We start from the raw sequence: 11002 nt of genomic DNA, 5'->3' as shown, positions 1-11002 counted from the left end.
ATCAAGTCATTTTTCTCATTAAGTCCATTAGTGTGATACATTATATTAACTGATGGATATATATAGAACAGTGTCTACATATTGTAAAACTTGTGGTATTTTATTTTAAATTAAAATCTCTTCTTTGTAATGAACACAGAAATAATAGCATTGAAACACTACAATAAAACAACCAGTAAAAAGAATACTTGCTCAGACTAAAGTTTTGCATATTTCTGTGAACTACAAAAAGTTAGAATAGCCATGATGAAGCCACTGAGCTTTGATTAGTGTTCTACACTCTTTTTAGCAATTAGATAGCTGTATCTCTTGCCACCAGAAACAAAATTTAATTGAAAACATTAAATATAGCAATAAAATTATTGTTTATCATTTTTATATATTCTGAATACTCTCCCTAATATTACCATTCTATGTTCATTTTATAAATATTATAACTGAAGTTATGTTTATACTCTATTGCATATGTACATGGAAGTATTATAGAGTAGAATCTTCATAAAGGAGAACATGAACATTTTGTTTCTGAGTTTAGGTGACATGGTTTAATTTTTCAATTATCAATCAATCAACAGATCAATTAATCTTGTTCCTAGATATTTTGTAATGTCATCTTTCACACTGGTAGAATTATACTCCATTTTATATATGAAACATTTAATATTAGATTTATCAATTTATAGATATTTGGTAGGTCTCTGTCTCATTGCTTCAATAAACAGGTCAGCAATGATCACTGATTGAAAAATATTTCTATCATATTATATGGGTTTTTCTGTGTATAGGCCCAGGAGTTGAACAGCTGTGTCAAATAGCACTTCTATTTATCACATTCTGGGAGAACACAAAAACTGGTTTCCATAATGACTATATTAATTTATTAAAAGCATTTTTGAGGAAGCTACCAATCCCATGATGTCAAACCACACAAAGACAGAACAAAAACAGAGGAAATTTATTATTAAACATCCCTGATGAAAATTTTCTCAATAATATATTATCAAACAAAGCACGAGATCATATTATAAACCATCATTCACTTTGAAATGATTTCTGTGAAAGGCAAAAGATGTAATCCTAGTTTTACAGGCTTGGTGCAGCCTACAACAACAATGAAGAGAGCAGGGCCTCATGCAGAACCATGACCACTAATAGTTTCAGTTTTCTTTGTTGTTAGAACATTGGATGCACAGGCTGTCTGTGAAATTCCTATCAGACAAAATTTGCTGACAAAATGTAAGTTACAAGAACTTTATTTTGATTAAAGTTGTATTTCCTTGGTTAATTTCCACATCAAATGAGCAAAGAGAAGACTCTCAAGAGTGGTGTGGCCCTCATATTGTAATCAGTTTATGTAGGCTGCTGATTCAATCAACAAGTGTACTCCAGTGCTTATTTTTGCTAATGTTCACAAACACAAGGTAATATGGTTTAATTCTCTGTATTGAAATTTTGCTAAAGAGTATGAGTAAACACCAAAAACCAAGTAAAATATTTAATTCAAATGCTTAAATAAGATTAGACTTTTTCCACATCATGACCAAACTGTGTCTAGGTAAAAGAGTATAATGACTCATAAGAACAAAAGGACCAAAGGAGGGAAAACACAAAGAAATGATGCCAGTGATATTTACCAGCCACCAATTGTGATTATATAAAAAAGCAAAGCAGCCATGTAAGACAGAGGAGACAGTATAAAATGCCAGAAAGGTAGACACCAGGACCAGAATATTCTGGGTGGCTATGGATTCAGGAGAGTTTCTGCTGGAAACATGACTGCTGTGGATGTGATGAACCCTCTGCTTGTGTCTGTACAGAATGACAATCATGGAGCCACTAGACCAGGCAATGAGTAGAGAAAAGAAGATTTCAGGGCACACCACAAATGCTGCATAGAGCAAGTCATTAATTTCATTATGCCCTCCAGAGGAACAGTACCCAAAATCTCGGTTTCTTGTCATGTTTTTGTAATTTCTTTTGACAAGTACATATACCAAGAAAATGAAATGTATAATCATGCACAAGACCCAGAGTAGGAAAATGGAGCAGCCAATGTACTGTACAGCCTTTGCTTTTTGATCCTTACAACAGGATTCCCTGTGACTGATGGTGATGGCCTGGAAGACACTCAATAAGCAAGTGGTGCTAATGGACACACTCCGGCCAACTCTTTGAATGTACAAAACCAATGTGCATGCAACATCATTTAAAAACTGCTTCAACCCAAAAGCTGCCAATGTGTGGGGCACTCCTTTAGAGAGAACTATCAAGGCATTTGATGCCATTAGGTTCATAAGAATACAATCAGTAGTTTTTAATGTATGTTCTCTATAATAGAATAGGTAGTAGATAAGAAGCAAGACATTTCCCAGAATTCCAGTTGTTATTTGTAACATGAAAATAATTTTGAAGGTCACATTCCAGAATTTCATTATGTGATTGATATTATTATCTTTTGATGATGGTCACACCCATTTTATCTGATTAAAATGAATGAAAAGTATTAATAATCATGAAGAGTTACTGAGAACCTAAATTGTAACCAACCAGCAGCCACAAATCAACTGGGTTCACCTGAAAGGGGGCTGGGAACAAAAGATGGAAGGAGGGCAAGAAGAGATGAAGCCAAGACAAAGTTCTCTGATCAAGGCTCGACGCTTTAAGGTTCAGCTCTCAATTTAAAGGGGAAGACCATGCCCGAACCACTCCTAGTTTCAGCAGGGAGACTTGGTTGGGATAATCCGTTCTTGGTCACAGGTCATGGCTGGAGATGTCTCAAGGGAAGCCCAGGGGCAGTTCTTCTTTCAAGTTCCATGCAGCCAAGGTGAGTAACTCCACCTAGGTCCTTTTCACTTGGTCTGTTGTAGTAAACAAGGTCTCTCAGGCCTGCTCAAGGCTGGGGAAGGACACAATTCCCCCTTTTTTAGTTTTATAAATATGAGCAGTGCCAGCAGCTGGATGGGGTACAATATTTCATCCCATCTGGGGTACAGAGTGGCTGGGTGACTATGCCTGGCTTAGGTTGGCATTTTTATTGCTCCTATATTACCCATCTTTGATGTAATACACAGCATAATACTCTGGCTTAGGTTTATAGGAGCTCAAGAAAATCTTACCCATCTTTGACTAACCGGCCTTCGTTGGCACACTCTTTCCCAAATATAGACCAAAGCCACATTCAGACCAAAGGACCTGTGGCCATGCACTAGATGCAATTCTTCATAGCGATGGATAACTGCCATGATGAAAAGCTGAGCTTGCTGAGAGCAATCTTGTGTGAAGGCAACCTATCTGCTTGAGACACAAAGTTCAAAAGTTTAATAGCAACATGATTTATCCAAGCAATGTAGAAAATATGGTTGGAAGCAGAAATGTTCCAGTGTCTAATCCAACTGCTGGTTGACAGGGATTTAGACACAAAGTCTGGCCACCAGGTATATAGTAGGTGGCTTTAAGTATTGATGGAGACTACATACCAAGTTAAATCAGCTGGCTGATAAGGATTTTGAGCCATCTTCATCATCAGAATCACAATTATTAGGCTCAAGTTCTGTGTCCACTTGACGGACCAATTTTTCAGGCAGCCATTGGACTCCATTTTCTTTTTCTGAGAAAATGCAGACCAAGCCACGACCCCAAATTAAAACAGGGTCAGGACCATTCCATGTATTAGTTAGAGGGTCTCTCCATTTGACCCTGGCAAATAAGCTGGAAGTAACTGGATGCCAGTGGCGATACTCTAAAGGCTGACCCTTAGAATCAGTTTGCAGAAAATTCAAAACAAATAACACAAAAGCAAGATGTGCTTTTGGTGACATTGGAGGGTATAATTTTCCCCACCTCCATTTAGTTTTAAGAAGCCAATTTGTTTTTAAGTGCAGTGTGCACGTCCTACAATTCCTTGTCCCATTGGGTTATAAGAAATCTCAGTAATACAGATAATATTTAATTGTCAATAAAATATCTCATATGTTTAACTCCAATAGCCATCTCCATTGCCTATAATCTGATATGGAACACCAGGCATAGAAAAATAATGTAGGCAATAACTAATTGTAATTTTTAGTTGCTTCTCTTGTTAAAGCATTTGCAACTAGAAGGCCTAAAAGAGTGTCAAGGCACATGTACATATTTTAATTTTCCAAAATCAAAAATGAGTAATAACCACTTGCCATAATTGATTATGTATAAGTCCTCAAGGCCTAACACCATTATAAAAAATTTGAGGACACTGAGAACAAGTTTTTGCAATTTAACTTGCACACTTTCTAGAAATATCAAATTATCATCTCAAGCTATTATCATTATGATGATGTAAAGAATAAGATTGTATGGCTAATTGTTTCTGTAAGGTCTATAATTTGACTGGTATACTCATCTGCTGTGACATTGCCCTGGGGTCCAGGCAATCCAATATGAGCCCTTAAATGTCTTATAAAGTTAAAGAACAGCACATGTTTCTTAAATTAAGCTGTATTTTTATAAATAACTGCAAAATTTGAGAATTAGCAATATCTAAAAAAGGAACAATTTTAAGCAATTTTAAACCATCAGCCATATACTGGCTATGAGTATGCACATTGAAAGCTTGATTTTTCAGCATTTCAACCAGTGGCTGCAGCACGCAATTCAATTATTTCTGCTGAAGCAGGGGGAAACTCAAGAGAATGAACATGTGATTTAATTACATATACTGTCTTCTCAATAGATGGGGCATCTGTAAATACAGTAAACATTTTTTCTAAGGGCTGCATGCAAATTTGCAGGAAATACAAAAGCATATATATAGAAAAACTGTAACAACTTGTCTTATCGATGATGATTATCAAATTTGCCTGAAAAGTTTGCACATACAATAGGCCAAATATCAGTATTCTGCAATAGCCAATTTAACTGCTGTTTGGAATAAGGAATAAACATTTCAGACAAAATACTTTCATGATTCTATATTACAATCCTGTATTAACACTGTAATAGTTTTACAATAGGATGTTCAAACTTTACTTGTAGATGAAGAAGGATGAATCCACATTAATGGTTTCTTTTGTCAAAGGGCTGTTGTGAGCACATGAGTAGCAATGATGCAAACAGCCAACAATTTATCATAGTCTGTATAATTTATCTTTTGATAACTAACAGCTTACTCTACTTTCAGCAAAGCTGTTCCTCCTTCATCAGTTAATTGTCAGGGGGAATTAGGACTTGCATCACCCTTGAGATTATCAAACAGAGGTTAAAGTTCTCCTATGGTAAGATTAAGATGAGGTTTTAGCCAATTAATATCTCTTAATAATTTTGAGAATCATTAAAAGTAAATCTTTTTTGTATGTTCATCTACAAGCCAGAAGAGGGGCACTAGATCCCACTACAAATGGTTGAGAACCATCATGTGGTTGCTGGGAATTGAACTCTAATATTTTTAATTGTGAGTCTAGCCTTTAAGGCTGAGCCATCTCTCTAGCCCCAATTATCTATTTTTATTGGAAATTTTCTGTGTCACAGTCTGCTTAAGATATAACTGAATTCCCAAATATTGAAAAGATATTGCCTTTGAATCTTTTCTGGAGCAACATGCACTCTAAAATTTTAAAGCTCATTGTATTAGAGCAAAGGCTTCCAGAAAAACTCCTCCAGAGAGGTCAGCCAATAAAATATGCAATGAATAATATACACTGAGAGATTCAAGCACTTAACTTTTTGTATTAAAGCAACAACAATTTTTTTTATATATAATGTAACCATTCCTTGAGGCAAACCTTTTTAATGATATCACTTCATGGGCTCCCAAAAATTACAAGCAAATTCACTTAATGCAAACCTCTCACCTTTACCAGGATGTAAAGGAATGGTATAAAAACAGCCTTCTAAATCCATAATAATTTTATATGCATTTACTGGAATGGCAGCTGGAATAGGCAAGTCAGGCTGTAATGCCCCATTACTTTCATAAATCTTAAGTTTGAACTTGTTTTGGATTAATTGAATAACCAGGTTTTTTTTAAACTGAGTGAGAATATCAGATAAAAGCCAATCTTGTCTTCTCTTACTCTAGAGCAATTCTTTTGTTAACAAGCACAGCTACAATGCCATGGAGGGAAGCAGGCATAATTTTAATTCCTCTAGCGTAATCATTATCTATAGCTCCTGGCCCATAACCTGTTGTGAATGTCTTTTGAGTCTGAGGCTGATGCCTCCCTAAGGAACAAACAAGGTAATAAACAAATTCTAGAAAATACCCTTCTAGAGGCAGGTCAGGACAAAAGGAATGTCTGAAGTACAAGCTTCTGCTGCACCCACTCTGTACATAGTCTTAATTTAAATTTAAATGTTTTTAATCTCGGCCTATATCCTGAGGCTTGGTCCAAAGATTATCCTTCCTGCACCAAGGACAAATTTCCAGTCAAGCAACCTTGACCATCTGACTGTTGTTCAAGCCTTTATTCCTGGGACAGTCATTTTAAAAATGATCTAAATTTCCACATTTAAAACATCTTTTATCTTTACGGTTCTGTGCAAGCTGTGGCCAGACCCTGATTGTATGAGGGCCCAATTTCAATGCAAAGATGAATGTATCTATGTAAGTCTGTCTTTGTTTGTATGGTCTGATAGCTGTGCAGGCAGTTCAACCTGATTAGCATTACCTTCACACTGACCTTCTCCTAGAAGGATGTTAAGATCCCAACCTACATTGCCTGCCTGAGAATTCATCATAGCACTATGATTTCTACTAGTATCACTCCATTCTGAGCTCCAAAGCAAGTAATCTCCTCCTGACAAAATAGCCTTACTATTCAACTCTGCTCTATCCTCTTCTCAACCATAAACATGGGTGAGTCAAAGAATTCCAGACTCACGATTGAACTGCCAACTGTAGCCAATGGAATACTTGCAGCTTAACTATATTTTTAAGTTTCTTTTGCAACATTATAGTATAACCATAACTTTGGGAAGCAAAACCAAAAGCAAAAACAATGTAAACAATCTATTTTCTCTAAAATCAACACCAAGTGGATTACTTTCATGTTACAAAGTTTGCTGCCAATTCTTATATATGAATGCATGATATTGGAGCTTTTAATATCTCATTAAAAAGACATTGTTTTAAATCTTTTATACATCTGGTTTCTGAATGACTCCAATTCTGAGTTACAAGTTTTAAGCCAACTTTCTGTCAAAGTTGCGAATTTTTAATCAAACCCAATAACTTATAAGCCAATAATCTATAACCAAGACATGCAGAACATATTTATACTTTTAAAACCAATAAAAAACAATGAAGTGGCTACATATCTTATATATTTAGACCAAACAAATTTCTTATTTTTTCTAGCTGTAATTTCAAGAGAAAGGCACCTTGTCACTGAGATTTCTCTAGGACAAACAACTCTTAGCTTCCTTATAAAGTCCAAAAAGCTACTGGTCTCTTTTAAAAGCAGCTTATGCTAACAATCCGTTCCTGGAAAGGCTTTTACAGCTCAGCTCAACTCTTAGCTACAGGTGTAGGGTAACTTATTGACCTCTGCTGTGCATATTAAGACTGCCTTTAAAACCAAGTTAAACTAGCCCAAGGGGTGAATACATAGCAGCTTTAACTGTTTTTTGTGTTTTGAACATGCAACATAGAACACGATTTAGACAAGGAAACAAAAAACAAACAATTGACACACTTGGACATTGGCATGCCAAGGACAAACAACAGACAAAAACATCTAGGAGCCAAAGAGAAACTCAGGCTGTCTCCTGACTTTCCTCCTGTTCCTAGGAGAGCTCTGAAACATCCTTTCTATTCTTTTTTGCTGAAACAGGTCAGAGAGAGGACAACTGCTTTTCTGAAACTCCTTCTTTCTCTCTCTCATACTCAAGACCTAAATTTTCATCTCGTTCTTTAGGAGATGTAGTTTGTGGGCGGCTATTGATATTTACACCTTACTGCCCTGCATTCTTAATTTTCCTTCTAACCCTGCTCTTTTTGCCTGAAGCAGCTCTTACTCTGTGGCAAATGCCTGACTGAAATTCTCCAGTCCTGAATTGCTGTCACCTCCTAGGAGAGATAGGCATTGGGTCAACACCTATTAGGACCTAGACCGTATCACTTTACATACTTCCTGCAAACACAGCCTCCAAAATTACCTACCACTAGCACTAGTATCCATATAGTTTGCTACTTACCAAGAGCATGGGATACTCTCTTTCCTTTTCCGTTTTCTGTGAAGCTTCACCAAGACAGCTGTACATCAGTTGCTCCCCCATTTTTCAGGTTCCTCTTTGAAGTGCCATTTGTAGCTGGCCAGCAGACACGAATCAACTGGGTTCACCTGAAAGGGGGCTGGGAACAAAAGATGGACGGAGGGCGAGCAGAGATGAAGCCAAGACAAAGGCTCGATGCTTTAAGGTTCAGCTCTCAATTTAAAAAAGAAGACCCCACCTAAACCCTTCCTAGTTTCAGCCAGGAGAGTTGGGTGTGATAATCCGTTCTTGGTCACAGGTCATGGCTGGAGATGTCTCAAGGGAAGCCCAGGGGCAGTTCTTCTTTCAAGTTCCATGCAGCCAAGGTGGATAACTCTACCTAGGTCCTTTTAACTTGGTCTGTTGTAGTAAACAAGGTCTCTCAGGCCTGCTAAAGGCCAGGGAAGGGCACATGAAATCAGAAGCATCCTTAAAGCTCAGGTATACCATGTCATCATAGACTTTAGTCTATATACTCTATGTACTATATCCATACTTTCTTAAAGTTTTTAAAGTAGTATTTATATAATACAATAAATACTAACATATAATACAAAATGTAAGATTGCTTAAGGTTTCAGGACACAACTATGAATTAGAAAGATGGCTTCATAATCATAGAATACACACCATTATGAGCAAGATTAATTGGCCTGTGAGAAGCAATGAAAAGAGATAACCAGTACTACCAAGCATAATCTATGTCTATTAGAATATACTCTTATTTTCTATTTATGGTATAATGAAAGTCAATTTTACTGAAAACTACCAACTTCAAACATATCAATTTTAAAGTATATTCAATCTAACATTTAATGGTAGATAATGAAAAATTAATTTTTCCCTTCATATATATATTCATATATATACACATATGAATGAATGACATCTGGGGACAACCTGTGTGATAGAATCTCACAGCAACTGGACCATGGGCTGTCCCTAAAGCTATAATCTGTCTCTAGAGTTCATTCTAACTAACTGGCTGCCTTATATGGCTGGAGTGGAAGAGGATATGTAGAGCCTTGATACGCCAGGGTTAGGGGGGATTTTCATGGGGTGTTCACCATCTTAGAGTTTAAGGGGAGGAAAGGATGGGCACTGAATAGAATGTTAAATAAGTAAATAAGAAAATAAATAAATAAATAAATAACTGGGAAAAATTGTAATCATCATGTACCGGTCAGCCCATCCATGCAGTACAGTTGGAGAAAATTCTCAAGACACCATACCTGCAAGTCCAGTTATCACAATTTTCTTTTTTTAGATCGAGGGAGATCCTTTGCAGATTCTGAAAGTAGCAGCTGTATGTCAGTACTAGGGTGAGCCAAAAAGCCTCAGTGATGAAAATGTTTCTCTACATACTCATGAGCTATGTACAGATAGGGAGCCTGACGGTCAAGAACAAGGACAGAATTGGCAGTGAAGTCTGGAACCTATAGAAGTTATAAGAAAGTAGAGAAACGAGCTGAGACCCAAAGAACTACCAATATTTACAATCACTCCTTCCCATGCACTGGGCCTGCAGAAAAACCTTGGAGAATGGCTACAACAGTGAATAGAAAGCACTCTCTTAAGTAAAACAGCTTAAGAATAATTAATAGTATAGATTCTGTCTCAATACTGTTTCTCAGCTTATAGCATCTTAAATGTGTGATTATATGGAAGTAGGTATGCTTTGAACCCACAAAACTAAAATGGGACCCATATATGAGATCAAATGTCTGCATGAGAGAGTCTTTTAAAGGAAAGGAAACATTTTAGATAAGAAAGTAGAAGGAGAACTGTACATGGAACACGTATATGTGACATTGGCTAAAGACAGATGCTCCAACATTATAAGGAATAGGGACTCTCCAAGTAGTCAGCTGTCTCTATAATTGTTTAAGTCTTAGAAACTATGTTTGGTGCTTCCTATATACTCAGGTAATACTTAATTTGCTCTGGTATTTCTGATGAAAGTTGAAAACTAGCAATAGTCTCATAAACAAACCTAAGTTGCTTAGCATTGAGAAATACGATATAGATATGAAAGCGTGGTTATAAGATGGTATTACATACTAAAATCAAAATGTAATTCAGGTATAGAATTGTAAACTATTTAAGATAGGAATGATGGTAGAGTACTTAACCTAATTGATAAATATGATGGACTGGATATCATACTCTGTGATTTACATAATTGTTGTGATGGTACTCAATATCTGTCTGAAAAGAGATCTTTGGTTTTGTTTTTGTTGTTGTTGTTTTGTTTGTTTTGGTTTCATTTAGTTTTGACAGAAAAGGTGAGGTGTTGGAGATTTTTTTCTAGTGTTTTGATTCTATCAGGCATCTGCATGTTCAAATGCTAAAAGTCATTGTCCCCAATTAAGTTCTGATAGATAAATAAAGATGCCAGTGTCTAATGGCTGGGCAAAGGGAGATGGAGCAGGACCTTTAGAGTGTTTTAAGCTAGGATGCAGGGGGTGAGGGCAAGGAGAAATTGCCACAAAATAGTGGTTTATTAATGAACATAAGAGCTGCAGGAGAAAAAGTCAATGAGTGGCCATTACTCCTATAGGGCCTGCAGTAGCAGGAGGAGGTTTAAGAGTGCCTAGCTTTGAAAATAGCCAAGACATATTGAAATTTACTGGTGTGTGTGTGTGTGTGTGTGTGTGTGTGTGTGTGTGTGTGTGTTTTCCATTTATGAATCCAGATAGTTTCTGGGCATCTGTGATCCACTGCAAGCCAAATCAGTGTAGCCCAAACACATCATTACATACAAAAGCTGGAGTTA

At 36.5% G+C, this 11002-nt stretch overlaps 1 pseudogene; it reads right to left on the bottom strand.

Annotated features, from left to right (window-relative positions):
- Window positions 1-1508: 1508 nt before the first annotated feature.
- LOC114633095 lies at window positions 1509-2475 on the bottom strand (annotated as a pseudogene).
- Window positions 2476-11002: the final 8527 nt, after the last annotated feature.

This window comes from Grammomys surdaster, unplaced genomic scaffold (genome assembly GCF_004785775.1).
Source record: "Grammomys surdaster isolate TR1022 unplaced genomic scaffold, NIH_TR_1.0 520, whole genome shotgun sequence".
Taxonomy (NCBI): domain Eukaryota; kingdom Metazoa; phylum Chordata; class Mammalia; order Rodentia; family Muridae; genus Grammomys; species Grammomys surdaster.
This window is presented reverse-complemented; position numbering and strand designations above follow the sequence as displayed.